The sequence below is a fragment of the Halichoerus grypus genome, chromosome 4 (genome assembly GCF_964656455.1).
Source record: "Halichoerus grypus chromosome 4, mHalGry1.hap1.1, whole genome shotgun sequence".
In the NCBI taxonomy this organism is placed as follows: Eukaryota; Metazoa; Chordata; class Mammalia; order Carnivora; family Phocidae; genus Halichoerus; species Halichoerus grypus.
In genome coordinates this window covers 7,613,865-7,628,067 of record NC_135715.1, presented here as the reverse complement: position 1 = coordinate 7,628,067, position 14,203 = coordinate 7,613,865, and the positions used below count along the sequence as shown (strand labels likewise).

At 35.3% G+C, this 14,203-nt stretch overlaps 1 pseudogene; it reads left to right on the top strand.

Annotated features, from left to right (window-relative positions):
• The first annotated feature begins 6,914 nt into the window (after nt 1–6,914).
• On the top strand, nt 6,915–8,121 carry LOC118521998 (nuclear receptor coactivator 7 pseudogene; annotated as a pseudogene).
• Nucleotides 8,122–14,203: the final 6,082 nt, after the last annotated feature.

Here is a 14,203-nt window from a genome sequence, read left to right as displayed (position 1 = left end):
TTTCAAATACCTGTTGGGCATTTGTTTATCTTTGTGGGGTAAATGTCTATTCAATTACTTTGCCTATTTTTTAATTGAGTTCTTTTTTCCCTTGCTCTTGAGTTGTAGGAGTTCTTTACATGGTTTGAATACTAACCCCTTATTAGATGTATGTTTTGTACTATTTTCTCTCATTCTGTTGGTTGTCTCTTCACTCTGTTAATTGTTTCCTGTGCTGTGCAGATGCTTTTCAGTTTGATGCAATCCCGTTTGTCTACCTTTGCTTTTACTGCCTGTACTTTTTTTTTTTTAGATTTTATTTATTTATTTATTTGACAGAAAGAGACACAGCAAGAGAGGGAACACAAGCAGGGGGAGTGGGAGAGGGAGGGGAGCCCGATGCGGGGCTCGATCCCAGGACCCCGGGATCATGACCTGAGCCGAAGGCAGACGCTTAACGATTGAGCCACCCAGGCGCCCCTTATTGCCTGTGCTTTTGGTGTTATAGCCAAAAAAATCATTTTCCTGACCAATGTCAAGGAGATTTTTTCCAGGGAACCTGAGTGGCTCAGTCAGTTAAGCGACTGACTCTTGATCTTAGCTCAGGTCTTGATCTTACGGTCGTGAGTTCAAACCTCGTGTAAAAAAGGGAAAGTTTTTTCCTATATTGCCTTCCAGTAGGTTTAATCCAACAAGAATGTCTCACATATCTGTTTCTTGTGTTATTCCATTGATTAGAACTTTCAGACAATCATAAGTAACAATGAAAATTATGGGGAATATTGACATCCTCTTGGCATGTCACAGACAAGGAAAATAGAGGTACAGACAGGTGACTTATTGTTTGATGACCACCCTGCCTGTTTGTCACCAGCCAAGAGTTAACTCTCACTTGCTTATTTAGCCCCAAACTATGCTAACTGTAATGCACTCTTTTTTTTTCTTTTTTATAATGCACTTCTTGTAAGGGATTACAGACTATGACAACCATGAGAACTCTTGTTTCAGTTTCAAGAAAGAGTGAAGGAGCTTTTAGTAAAATTATATGACAGTTTTGCATTTTCATATGATCATTACCTTCCAGGCAAGTATAACTCCTCTCACAGTTGATTTATACATTATCTCTATTTAGTTTGAACTCCTATTTCAGATTAAAAAAAAATAGATTATTATTTTTCAGGGAGCAATTATCCACATGAATGGCTTCTCTATCCCCAGCAAGCCTGCCTTACACCATACGAGGAGGAAAATGACCAAACTCACCACTTGGGCCAGCGAGGCTTATCTACAAATATCACACCTACTGATGATTAAGTTATGGTTTTGATCTTATTGTTTCTTCACATGTCCAATAAGACAATAAAACCTATTTTATTTTTGAGACATTCAAATACTATTAAGACGCTGAAATCTATTTTATTTATAAGACAATAAAATCTATTTTTCACTATATTTTAAAGTTTAAATCAAACTAAGTAAATCGAGTAGAAGTCAATAAACCTACGTATGAGTACTGGCATAGTAGCTGGCAAATATTAAACTTCCAATAAACTGTAATCCCTTTACTTCCCTTCTTTTGAAACTTGCCTAAGATTTTTCACATAACAATAAAAAAATTTTAAAAAAAAGAAAAAAAAAGATTTTTGAAAGAAGAAAATGGGTCTTTTAGTCGTTCTATATCTTGAAAGGTAATAGATATTTAAAATTTCTATTTGCATGAAAGTTTCTGAAGATGAAGAATTTAACAAACTTTTGTTTTCAGTTTGTATCTGTAGATCTAAGTAGATTGGGAAGATTTAATTTTTTAAATAGTTTTTAATCTCTGATTGAGGAATACAGATCACAACGATTAAGTACAGAGTAACTGCCCTTTACGATACTTCAGATCCCTTAAGCTTTGACTAATTACTGTTCTCAGGGAAAAATGTGTAATTTTTCAAGTGGAAATTGATTTGGTAACACCTGTGTGAGGTTTTTTTTTTTTATAACATAGGAGTCATATTTGAAAATGTAAGTTATGTTATTCAGCTCCAGGAAAAATGATTATTTGTTTGCTTATTTTTTATTAAAGTATAGATGACATACGATTTTATATTAATTTCTGGTTTACAACATAGTGATTTGACAGTTCTGTGCATTACACATTGCTCACCACCATATGTAGAGTTACTATCTGTCAGCATACAAAGTTATTACAATATTACTGGCTATATTCCCTGTACTGTACTTTTCATCCCCATGACCTATTTATTTTATAACTAGAAGTTTGTACCTCTTAATCCCCTTTATCTATTTTGCCATCAGTGCAGCCACCATAGAAAACAGCATGGAGGGTCCTCAAAAAATTAAAAATAGAAATACCACATGATCCAGTAATTTTACTGCTAGGTATTTACCCAAAGAAAATAAAAGCACTAACTCCAAAAGATGTATGAACCCTTGGCTTTATTGCAACATTATTTACAATAGTCAAGATATGGAAACAACCTGAGTGTCCATGGATGAATGGATAAAGAAGTGTATCTATGCGTGTGTGCATGTGTGTGTGTATAATGGAATTTTACTCAGAAGAATGTTTTAAACAACTCTATGAAAATATTTAGCTAAAAAGCATGTTAAATTTATTGCTAGACCTCTTGTGTTGAATGTTACATGAATGACTTAACAGTTATTTTGGTAAGAAGATATTAGTAAAGAGAAACCATGAATGAGTTTGTGACTTGCCATACTGTGCTGGAAATTATGGAGTGTAAAAATTACTGTAGTAAAACCAAAATTACCTTTCATAAAATTGTAAACATTTTTAAATAGATTCTATTAATTAGTTAAACCAAACAAACAATTAGCTAGATACATGGAGCTGTTTTTCAAATTTTAATCATATATTCTATTTGACTAAATTAACTATCAAAGTAAGTTAAAAATGAATAGTTAGGAGTTCTATGGAGACGCTGCAATCCCTTGATAACTTGTTTGTGAAACCATGAGCTGTATGGTCGTGTGCCACAGAGTACCTTTGAAAAGGCTCAGATGAAGACCCCAGCAAGGTAATGAATCTCACTAATGGTTTGGCTTCAGTAGATGCCTAGTATAACTATGTAGAAAATATGGCATTATCTTTACATTGATATTTAAAAATTGCTTCCAGCATATAAAGATTTCCCTGACAGAGTATTTAGCATAGTATTTACTGCCACTCAAAGACGATTAATTGTTTACTTCTCAGTTTATCACCAGTCAAGAAACGTAGAAATGGTTTCCAAATATTTGACATCTACTAACTTTCTTAATAAAATCAATACATAAACTTGAGTGTTTGAGGAAAAAAATAGTTTAGGTCTTTGAAATTGCAAAAATATTCCTATCTAATCATTACAAATGTTTGCTTTCAATTTAAGACATTTTCTTTTTTCTCTTTCTGACTGGGATAGGAAGAGTGATTTGGAATTTTCAGTCTTAAAGAAAAAAATGGGCACCATTCTACAGTAAAATCAAACCAATGGAACAGGTCTGTCAATCTGATAAAAAATATAAAGTAGAAAAGAGAATATTTGAGATAATTTGGTGATAAAGAATATTCTGTGTCATTTAGAATGTTTTGTGAAAATCAAAATCAGTTTTTAATTATGAACAGTTACTATGTGTGTTTGAGTGTGTGTACAAAGCTTTATAGAAGGATATGAAGATTTTAAGTTTCAGAAAATAAGGCACCTACAAATATAAATGCTTATTCTATTCTGTTAAATTCAGAAATATGTATTTTTGAAGCACTGGAGCCCACAATTCAAGCCAGTTGAAGCCTGAAGACTGAGCTTTATGCTCTCACCTTCGGGTCAGGTGAAGGGATATGAAAACGGCAGCTGTAGCACAGTAATGTTGGAATTGCTCCTCAAAAATAGCAAATACCAAACCCCCATGATGACACCCACTACAAGAAAGCAGGAAATTGGGGCAGCTGGGTGGCTCAGTCGGTTAAGCGTCTGCCTTCGGCTCAGATCATGATCTCAGGGTCCTGGGATTGAGCCCTACATGGCGGAGGGGAGTCTGCTTCTTCCTCTCTCTCTGTCCCTCCCCCCACTCATGCATGCACACACTCTCTCTCTCAAATAAATAAATAAATAAAATCTTAAAAATAAATAAATAAATAAATCAGGAAATAAGAGCAGGGGGCACAAACCCCTGGCAGCTCAAGACTTGGGTTGTATCAGCATCTCTTCAGGAGGAAAGACAGGGGGCGAGGTGGTCCATGGTGGATGTGAGAAGTAGAGAATCCCAAAATTGCCACCAGGCATGCACTGGAACATGGGCAGGACAATTTGAGAAAAATCTACTGAAACTCTAAGTATTTTTTTCATATGCTAAATTGTGGATAATTAGCATGAGTCCATGATTTAAGACGATGTGACAGGAGCAATCTGATGTCTACCGAATCTGCAAAATCCCTCCTACAACAGAGCCTGACACTGGAGAGAGACTATTCGAAAGAGAATCTAAATTTATCAGAAGAGGAATGATAGCAGCAAAAGCAAGAGTTAGGCATGTTTAAAATGAACAAAGAAAAACCACTAGGAGATTTCAAATGGTAAAGGAACATAACTTAAAAGAATTGATGGAAATTACAGGGAGCCAATTAGAGCTGTGAGCCTAGAAAAACTCTTCAGACCCACTGCTACTTCTCCAAATGCCACAAAACTAATTTACTGTAGAGAAATAAAAAATAGCACAACACAAATTATCACAATTAAATCCCATACTCTTATTTTTTTAAAAGATATATTGAAATAGAATATTGACCCTGTGGAAAATAGAAGCACTCCAAAAAGTCATGGCAAAGAACAAATGGAAACAAGCCACGTGTTTCCAAACCCGCGAAAATAAATTAAGAAAATGATAGAAGATATAAAACAATAGCATAAATCTAAAATAGAAATAATAAGAAATGAGGTGATAGCATGTAGAGAAAGATGTGAAATAATGAATAACAATATTAACCTCGGCACACAGATAATCTCTTTAGACAAACAGAATAAGCAAGGGGAGAAAAACTTTTAAAATAAAAAAGAAACAAAAAGTTAAAAGGGAACCAAGAAAAAGTGACTGGTATAGAATGTGTGTAAAGACTGTCCAATAGATTTATAGAAGACGAGCTCAAACAAAAACCAAAGCAAGGAAATCAAAGTTGAGAAATTTTTAAATTTATCGAAAGCAGTATATTCTGTCAGCAAAACCCCACTCAGCTGTTAAGCCATGTACTTCACCAACACTCTACCCATATCTAAATCTCTATAAAAAGGTGTATCATAAAATTGGAAAAGAATATTAGTTGTTGAATTATTTTAGTTTCTTCAGATATCTTAGTTTGTTGTAGTTGATATGTAAGACCTTTTCCTCAAGAAGAACCCTGTGGAATCCTTCTTTTTGCTTCCCAATATCCTTAACTTTTCCATGAAATTTGTTGCCAAGTACTGGTCCTTCTTTTACCATAATTCTGGCATTTGATTTTTTTTTTTTTTTTTTTTTTACCAAACAAATCTGTATCCTTCCAGCACATTCCAGCCTCTGGGGAATCATTCACTCCCATAAGTACAGCATTGAGTTTCCCTCTGTGTTGGTCACAAAGAAACAGTGTCCCAACCTTTGTGAGTCTCTTGCCTATGGCTGATGTGCTCTCATTTTTAACTCACTCTACAATTATTTGTGTCTTTCCAGACATTATAATTTCCTCAGATGTGTCTGAGATAGCTGGCTACTGGCAGATGAAGCAATTTTTACTTGGAACATTCTGCACTAAGAGAAAGAGCCCAGGTTCTGGCTTCAAAAACACTCTGGCTTAAACCTCATCTCTGGCTCCTACTAAACATAGAACTTAAGTAAAGAACTTAATCTTTCTAAGCCTCATTTCCTCAGCTCTAAGAGGGCTTTAATGATATTTTACTCCATGGTTTATTGTGGGGATTAATGGGCCAGCATATGAAAGCGCTTTGTAAACTGAAAGTGCCCCACAGGTTTAAGGTTACAGGACCACTGAAAACATCCACATCAAATTCAGTGTGTCTGGTATGGAATTCATCTAACAGTCATTCAAAAAGCATTTACAAGATGCCTGTGAGCCACGGGGCCAAGGCTGTCTGCTGCATCTCCTCGTAACTACCCCAGTATGTCTCCCATCCTAACGGTCATAAGTTTGTCCAGAGGGCTTCATCTGCCCACCTACGCATTTGCAAAATTCCAGTGTCACTTGAAATCATTGCTTCTTCCTAATTACCAATATCCAGTCAATGTCCTTCTGGCTTTCTGCTGTTTTCTTCCTAAAGTTTCTGAATCTCTTCCACCATTTCCTTTCTCATACCTATATTTATTTAAGGAAACCAAAAATATAAAACTTAAGCGTTGTGCAATTCTTTTGGAAAATTGTCCCATTGAGTTCAAAATTAAACAAACATAGTTTAAGTACGTATTTTCACCAAAAAGGTGCTAGCAGTTGCAGAGTGACTTACTTCAACATATTTATGGGAAGTAGGCAGAAGAACAAGTGTACAGTGCTTTTATTGTCAAAAGTCTATAGCACAAAGAGATAGCTAGGCAATTTATATATATAAATTTGGTCAAGAACTATACCTAGGTAATATCAGGCCTAGGTAATTTCACAGCATGTTCTATCAATTATTTAAGAAAGACAATAAAATGGAATTCATTTACTATAACGAATGAAATATCTAGGATTAAATGTAACAAGAAATGTGCAATATTTACATAATGAAACTTTAAAATACTACTTTTCCTGTCATGGAGCATGGGAACAGAGAGGGAAAAAAAAAAGGAATTTCAGTTTTTAAAAATGAAGTTAAGATTACACTGCCATCAAAAGTAGCTCAAACACTTACTGAATGGGTTGATATCCTTTTCCGAAGCCAGATCTTCCCATTCTCCAGGCAATGGCAAGGCATTTTTGGATCTTCATATGGGAATGTCATTGTAGAGGGCAATGGAAACAATCTCTTCCATGGTCCAGGAAGTTCAAGTCTCTCAACATGGAAAAGCAGCAGTAGAATGGAGAGAGAACCATCTCTTCAGATTCCAAAACAACAAGACCTTTGGAGACGTCAACAAAATACACACACATGAAGCCCTCAGACAGCTCTATGTCAGGAAAATTAAAGACACTGGAATTTCTCCAGAACAAACCAATGGATCTATCACAGTGACTAAGGTCAGCAAGGAGACTTCTGACACTCATGCTCTATTTGAATCTCTAGCCAAAGAAAATTTACTTTTAGGGGAAGATGTTGACTTTTTTGACTTGGAAGAAATTTCTTCTCAAACTGATAGTGAAATGGACAAAAGGGATACCTCAAAAGATTTGCCTTTCTCTTGACCTAGAAGGGCTAAGGAAGGCTAAGTCATGAAAAATAGTTCTGCAACAGAAATGTAGGTGCAGTCAGCCCTGAAATTTTCAGGAACAGATAGTAATGCTGAACTGAAGGGAGTCCTAGATTTAGAAACCTATGAGAAGCAAGATATAATGCTAGACATGAACAAGCAGTCTGGTTCCCCAGAAAGCCATGTAGAAAACACATGGAATGTATGTGAAGGTCTAGATAAACTTAGATACATTGAATATTACCTTAATAAGAACAATGAAAGGTCACATTTATCTGAAAAGTTACAGAAAGCAGAATTAAATGATGGCAAAAGTATTGAGCCACTGGGAATACACATCACCCTTAGTAATTCTCTTCCCCAGGTGGGTGATCCCTCAACTGAAGGCAATAAAGAACCAGATAAAACCTGGGTTAGTGTCCCTCCCACTGCAACTGGCCTCTGGTACAGAAGCAAATAGGAATAAGAGTCTCCAGACAATTCTGCAGAAGCTGCTTTGGACAACAAATGCCAAGGCAGTCAAATGGATAATAAGTTTGAAATTCAGTTATGTGTACTAAAGAGAATTCAAGTATCCACTGAAGATACCTTTCTTTGAAAGAAGAGAAAAACAAAACTCCACTCATGTTTCTGTGCATTAAAGTAGGAAAACCAATGAGAAGATTCTTTGCGACTCACACTGCAGCCATAGTCCAGCCGTGTGGCAAACGAAGAAAACAGCCAGTGTCCTGGTTGGCTGTTCCTCTGGAGAGCCTGTGTTAGCAGCTATAGAATATATAAGAAGAAGACATCCTGCCCCAGAAGAAGTGTGTAGTCTTGGGCTGCTCTGCTCTGGTCAGTGGAATAAAGAGCCACAGAATCAAGCAGCAAAGAATGAGAATTCCTAGAAATAGTGTACCCTGGACTGAGATTCTTCATCTATTTGAAACATAATTTCTTAATTTGAGAAGTGGGTCATTGTGTTAAGTGATTGGATCATGCATAAACAAATTGACGCATATATTAATGAATGCATATATCCTGGCATGTACCGGGCTAGTTCTGGATAAGTGACCGGGACTCTACCTTGAGAAGTTTATGAAATCTGATGAAACAGTTTCTAGCACTTTCTAGAGACTTCATATGATTGTATTCCATAGATTTGGATACTGTTCTATGTAAAAAATACAATCATCTTTTCCTTAATACTAAGAGATTATTTCCTTATTTAGAAAGAACCAATAATCCTGTTCAAATTAAAGCTTTTCTTTTTTTCTAATTAAAAAAATAGCTCAAAAACATAGCACAAAAAAATCACAGATGAATCATTCTTTTGAATATCAATTTAAAATATCTCAAATAAAATATTAGGAAACAGAATCCAAACTTCAACATGACATTGATACATGATGACCCAGTAGTACTTAAGGTATAATGTCAAGTTGCTTTGGTGTTAGAATATTTTATTTATTATATTAATAAATGAAAGTAAAAAAAAAACTCATGATCTTCTCATTGTATATTCAATAAGCAGTTTAAAATGCATAATCCATTCTTTATAAAAATTCTTAATTAAATGAGAATAGATAATTATTTTTATAACAGATAAAATGAATTCCTATCTCTTTAATGGATAAAATAGAAGTTCCTATATTAACATTCTCTTAATGTTCTGAAAGCATATAAAACCTTAGAGGAAGCATTATTTTCAAAATAAGAATTATAACAAAAGTACTTTCTTCTTCTTCTTCTTCTTCTTCTTCTTCTTCTTCTTCCTTCTTCTTCATTTTTCTGATATACAGTTTAATCCCGTTAGATAAGAATAGAAATGAAAGATAAAAATCTTAATGGAGACTTTGGCTTTCAGGAAGGTGGACTAAATGTACTTTTCTTAATTCCTTCTGCGAAGTACATAACACATAAAACAAACATGAAGAGACTCTGAATGGTGGAGAGAAAGAGGCAGACCAGCTAGACACGTTGACACCCAAGGAAATACGTGGTGGTGAGTTTTTTGGATTTTCTCTTTGCCTGCTATTTCTCAGGCTTGGAGCGAAGAAGCTGTCGACCTGGAAACCCAATGTGTGCAGAGAGAAAAAACCACAACCAAAGCTTTCTCCTTCTCTCCCAAGGACCAGAGAGAAGTTTAACAAGACAGATAAGTTTAGACAATAACTATTCTCCCCCAGCCAAATGCCACAGATAATACTGTGGTTTCATCTCCAAACACAGCAACAAAAGGTGAGGGAGGAGCCCAGAGTTCCACTTTTGCAAGGCTGTCATCAGGTGCCCTGATAACCTGACCAGGGGGTAGGACAGTGGGTCAAGTTAATGGTAAAGTTTACTATACAGCCGCAGGATTAAGGTAATGTGGTACTGCCTAAGGGATAGACACATAGATCCAGAACCAAAATAGCAAAAGGACTAAGAGACCCACACTCTTCTTCCAACCTGATTTTTTTCAAAGGTGTAAACCAATTCAATGAAGGTAAAAAAAACCTTATTAACATATGGTGCTGGAGCAATTGGACATCTGTAGGAAAAAAAAAAAAGTAAGCCCTGACCTAAGTCTTACACCTCACACAGAAATTAACTCAAACCGGATCATGGAATTAAATGCAAAACTAAAACTTGTTTTATAAAATAGGAGAAACTTTCTGTGATGTGGAGCTAGGCAAAGACTTCTTAGACTTGGCAGCAGGATGAAAACACAAGCTACAGAGTGGGAGAAATATTTGCAAACCGCTTACCTAACAAAGAACAAGCACATAGAATATAAAAAAGAACTCTTAAAACTCAACAGTAAAAAGGCAAACAATCCAATTAGAACAAGGTAAAAGTCATGAAGAGACATTTCACTGAAGAAGATACATAGATTGCAAATGAGTACATGAGGAGAGATGTTTAACATCATTTGCTGTTAGGGAAATGTGAATTAGAACCACAAGGAGATATCACCACACACCTATTTGAATGGCTGAAGTAAAAAAAAAAAAAAAGAAAAGAAAAAGAAATGTGACATCACCAAATGCTGATGAGGATGGAGAAGAACTGAATTGCTCATACATTACTAGTGAAAATGGAAAATGATACAACCACTCTGGAAAATAGTATGCTTGCTATTTAAAATGCTGAATATACAAACTTGCAATTTCACTTCTAGGCCTTTACCCCAGAGAAGTGAAGATAAAGACCTGTACACAAATGTTCATCGAAGTTTTATCCATAATATCCATAATAACCATAAATCAATCCAGATGTCCTGCAATGGGTGAATGATTAAACAAACTGGTATATCCAAATGATGGAATCCTACTCAACATTATAAGGCAATAGGCTACTGGTACACACAACAACTTGGATGGATCTGCAGAGAATGATGCTGAGTGAAAAAGCCAATTGCAAAAGGCTTTTTACTCTTTCATTCTATTTATATAATATTCCCCAAATGACAGAAGTACAGAAATGGAGAAAAGATTAGTGTCTGAGTAGGGTTAAGGAGAGAAGAGAGTAGAGGTAAGAGACAAGTGGGCGTGTCTATAAAAGGGGACCTGGGGGATCCTGCTATGATGGAAATTTTGTGTAGTTTGATTGTATCAATGTCCATATCCTGGTTATGATATTGTGTTATGTTTTTGCAAGATGTCACCATGTAGAGAAACTGGGTAAAGGGTACACAGTGTATCTCTGTCTCCCTGTATTATTTTTTACATCTGCATGTGAGTCTACAATTATTTCCCCAAAAAAGTTTTTTAAAAATTTGTTAAAAAACAACTTATGGGGGCACTTGGGTGGCTCAGTCGGTTAAGTGTCTGCCTTCGGCTCAGGTCATGATCCCAGGGTCCTGGGGTCGAGCCCCTTGTTGGGCTCCCTGCTCAATAGGGAGTTTGCTTCTCCTTCTCCCTCTGCCCCTTCCCCTGCTTGTGCTCGCTCTTTCTCAAATAAGTAAATAAAATCTTTTAAAAAAACCTTGTGATTATTTTAAGATATTATATTTTGCCTAGAAAACTATGATAAACAAGAAAAGATAAAAATAATGAAACTCAGAATAAAATGCAATTCGTTTAATTGGCTGGATAAAAATTTATGTATCTTCTATGTAAACAAACAATAGGAAGATAGAAGATGAAGTTGATATAATTAAATAATAGACATCACATCCAGAAACTAAAAAAATACTGCTCCTGAGGGACACAAAAGAGTAATAATTAAAAAATATATACTTGAAAATGAAGACTCAGGAGGTCTTAAAAACTATTGCTTTCCCCTAAATCATGCTCTATGTTTTATGTAATTCCAATGAAACTGTCATTTGAAATCTTTTTGAAAATACTAATATGATTTTGGAGTCCTAGGAGAAAATACATAAGGATACTTCTCAAAATGAAGAAAAGGAGAAGAAAATGGATCTAATATTAAAGTGATGAGTAGAGAGTGTTAGTGCCATTTATTTTTTAAATTTTTATTTATTTTTTAATTCCCGTATAGTAACCATACAGTATTATATTAGTTTCAGGAGTACAATATAGGGATTCAACAATTTTATACATTACTCAGTGCTCATCACAGTAAGTGTATTCTTAATCCCCTTCAGCTATATTGCCCGTTTCCCCCACCCAGCTCCCCTCTGGTAACCACCAGTTTGTTCTCCATATTTGAGTCTGTTTTTTGTTTTTTTTCCTCTCTCTCTCTTTTTTTCTTTGTTTTGTTTTGTTTGTTTTCTCTTAAATTCTACATAGAGTGAAATAATAAGGTATTTGTCTTTCTCTGACTGACTTATTTCACTTAGCCTTATACCCTCCAGATTCATCCATCCTGTTGCAAATAGCAAGATTTCATTCTTTCTTATGGCTGAGTGATATTTCATTGTATATATATGTATATATCTCACAACTTCTTTAGCCTTTTATCTATGGATGGACACTTAGGTTGCTTCCATCTCTTGCTTGTTGTAAATAATACAGCAATAAATATAGGGGCACATATATCTTCTTGAATTAGTGTTTTCATCTGGGGGGGATACCTAGTAGTGGTCTTACTGGATCCTATGGTAATACTATTTTTAATTTTTTTGAGGAAACTCCATAGAGTTTTCCGCAACGGCTGCAAAGTGTTGCATTCTCACCAACAGCACACAAGGGCTCCTTTGTCTCCATATCCTTGCCAACACTTGTTGTTTCTTGTGTTTTTTATTTTAGCCATTCTGACAGGTGTGAGGTGATATCTCATTATGGTTTTGATTTGCAGTTCCCTGATGATGAGTGATGTTGAGCATCTCTTCATGTGTCTGTTGACCATCTGTATGTCTTCCTTGGAGAAATGTCTGTTCATATCTTCTGCCTAGTTTTTTTATTCGATTGTTTATTCATTGTTTTTCTTTTCTTTTTTTTTTTGGTGTTGAGTTGTATAAGTTCTTTATATATTTTGGATATAATGGACGTATCATTGGAAATATATTCTCTTACTCAGTGGTTTGTCTTTTAGTTTTGTTGATGGTTTCCCTTACTGTGCAAAAACTTTATATTTTGGTGTAGTCCCAATAGTTTAATTTTACTTTTGTTTCTGTTGCCAAAGGAGATATATCTAGGAAAATGTTTCTAAGGCTGATGTCAAGAGATTATTGCCAGGACACCTGGGTGACTCAGTCAGTTAAGCATCTGCCTTTGGCTCAGGTCATAATCCCAGGGTCCTCGGATGGAGTCCAGTGTTGGGCTCCCTGCCCAGCGGGGGGCCTGCTTCTCCCTCTGTCGCCCCTCCCCCATTTGTGCTTGCTTTATCTCTCTCTGATAAATAAATACATAAATCTTTAAAAAAAAAGAGAGAGAGGTTATGCCTCTGTTTTCAAGTCTCATGTTTAGGTCTTTAATGCATTTTGAGCTTATTTTTGTGTATAGTGTAAGAACGAGGTCCAGTTTCATTCTTTTGCAAGTAGCTATCCAGTTTTCCAAACACCATTTAGAAGAAGAAACTGTTTTTTTCCCAGTGCATATTCTTGCCTCCTTTGTCAAAGATTAATTGATCATATAACTGTGGGTTTCTTTCTGGGCTCTCTATTCTGTTCCAAAGGTCTTTGTGTCTATTTTTGTGCCATTACTGTTTTGTCCCATTACTGTTTTGAGTACTGCAGATTTGTATTATATCTTGCAGTCTGGGATTGTGACATCTCCAGTTTTGTTCTTCTTTTTCAAGATTGCTTTGGCTATTTGGGTCTTTTGTGGTTCCATACAAATTTTAGGATTATTTGTTCTAGTTCTGTGAAAAATGCTGTTGACATTTTGATAGGGATTGTATTAAATCTATAGATTGCTTTGGGTAGTATGGGAATTCTAACAATATTGGTTCTTCCAATCCATGAGCATGGACTATCCTTCCATTTGTTTGCATCATCTTCAATTTCTTCCATCAATATTTTATAATTTTCAGAGTATAAGTCTTTCACTTTCTTGGTTAAATTTATTCTTAATGCATTTTATTATTTTTGGTGTAATTGTAAATGGGATTGTTTTCTAAATTTATTTTTCTGCTACTTCATTATTAGTGCATAGAAATGCAACAGATTTCTGTATATTGATTTTGTATCCTGTGATTTTACCGAATTCATGTATCAGTTCTAGTAGTTTTTTGATGGAGTCTTTAGGGTTTTCTATATATAGCATCATGTCATCTGCAAATAGTGAAAGTTTTACCTCTACCGTACCAATCTGAATGCTTTCTGTATCTTTTTTTGTATGACTGCTATGGGTAGGACTTCCAGTATTTTGTTGAGTAAAAGAGGTGAGAATGAATATCTTTGTTTTGTTTCTAAACTTTGAGGAAAAGCTCTCAGTTTTTCACCATTAAGTATGTTAGCTGTTGGTTTTTCATA